Genomic DNA, 1,319 nt, shown 5'->3' with positions numbered 1-1,319 from the left:
GAGGGAGGAGTACAGCAGGGTGTTGCAGACGTGTGGACGAGAGATGAGGAGGGAGGAGGCAGGGCAGGAGATGAGTGATGGATTGGGGGTGCACTGTGGAGAAACATCCATCAGCACCTGGGGATGGATTAAATGCAGGAATGCAGAGGAGCACCTGGGTGGTTCAGTCGGTTAGGCATCCAACTTAGGCTCAGGTCATGATCTCACGGTTCGTGGGTTCGAGCCCCGCATCCGGCTCTGTGCTGATAGCTAGCTCAGAGCCTGGAGCCTGTCTTTGGATTCGATGTCTCCCTTTCTTGCTGACCCTCCCCAGCTCACGCCGTCTCTCTCTGTCTTTCAAAAATAAATTTAAAAAATATTAAAAAAAATTTAAATGCAGGGGTGCAGAATGATAGAATGGGGGGAAGGAAGGCAAGGACAGAGTGCTATCTACGAGCAAGAGTGGTGAACTTGTGGTTGGGTTTGCGCAGTCAGAGCCCCCACTGTTGCTCCCTATGCGTGAATGTACGTGAGAGCCCAGAGTCTGAACCAGATGCACACTTCCTGTTCCCATTGGTATTTTGTTCGCTGCCTAACACGACACTTTGTACACGGCGGAGACAGAAATAAGTGTTTGCTGAATGAATAAATACCTGCAAGCATATGCTCTCATCCGAGCATCACCGAGCCTGGCATAGCTTGGTGTGCAGCGGCCTCTCGATCAGGTTTCGTGGAATGAATGGGCGAGTGCTCTCATGCCTGTCTGGGTCTAACGTGCTTCCTCCCTCCCGAGGAGCTGGAAGGCGACAGAAGCTCACCAGGCTCCCCGCTTATGCTCAAGACGCCTGTGATATGACATCAACCTGTCACTCATGAAGACAGCAAATCTATCGGGTCATAAATTTGACTGGAAACTAATACACTGGCAATAATAAGCATTAATTAAACATTTAATTCACCATCTCGCTTTGCCTGTCATAATACATTTTAGAAGGATGTCAGGGCTGATTTAGATGGCGTGAGGATCTAAAAAAAAATAATCCAGGGAAGCTTGAGTTCATACATTACTTTTCTCTACATACTAATTTCTAGAGTAAGCTGACAATATTTGAGGATATTCATCAGGAAGACAAACATTTTGTAAACAAATCAGGGATATCCTTTAAGATAACGATAATGTCTATGGAGAAAATGAACCAGGCCATGAGGACAGAGAGAGTCGTGGGTGGAGAGCCCTTGTGAATGAAGTGGCCAGGGGAGGAGTCTCTGGTGCACACGGATCTCAAGGGAAGGGCTCCAGGAGAAGGGGACAGCATGTGTCAAGGCCCTGTGCAGGAGAA

At 48.3% G+C, this 1,319-nt stretch overlaps 1 long non-coding RNA gene across 2 annotated transcripts in view; it reads left to right on the top strand.

The window, feature by feature from the left end:
• The window catches only part of LOC115300292, a 3,804-nt gene extending 2,884 nt beyond the window's left edge, over positions 1-920 (top strand). For both annotated transcript variants that reach the window (XR_003912589.1, XR_003912588.1), the window contains exon 3: positions 773-920. This is a non-coding gene — a long non-coding RNA (uncharacterized LOC115300292). The remainder of the gene's footprint in view (positions 1-772) is intronic.
• Positions 921-1,319: the final 399 nt, after the last annotated feature.

Source organism: Suricata suricatta, chromosome 8, assembly GCF_006229205.1.
Source record: "Suricata suricatta isolate VVHF042 chromosome 8, meerkat_22Aug2017_6uvM2_HiC, whole genome shotgun sequence".
In the NCBI taxonomy this organism is placed as follows: Eukaryota; Metazoa; Chordata; class Mammalia; order Carnivora; family Herpestidae; genus Suricata; species Suricata suricatta.
Note: the sequence above shows the minus strand (reverse complement) of the source record. Positions and strands in the feature narration are given on the sequence as shown.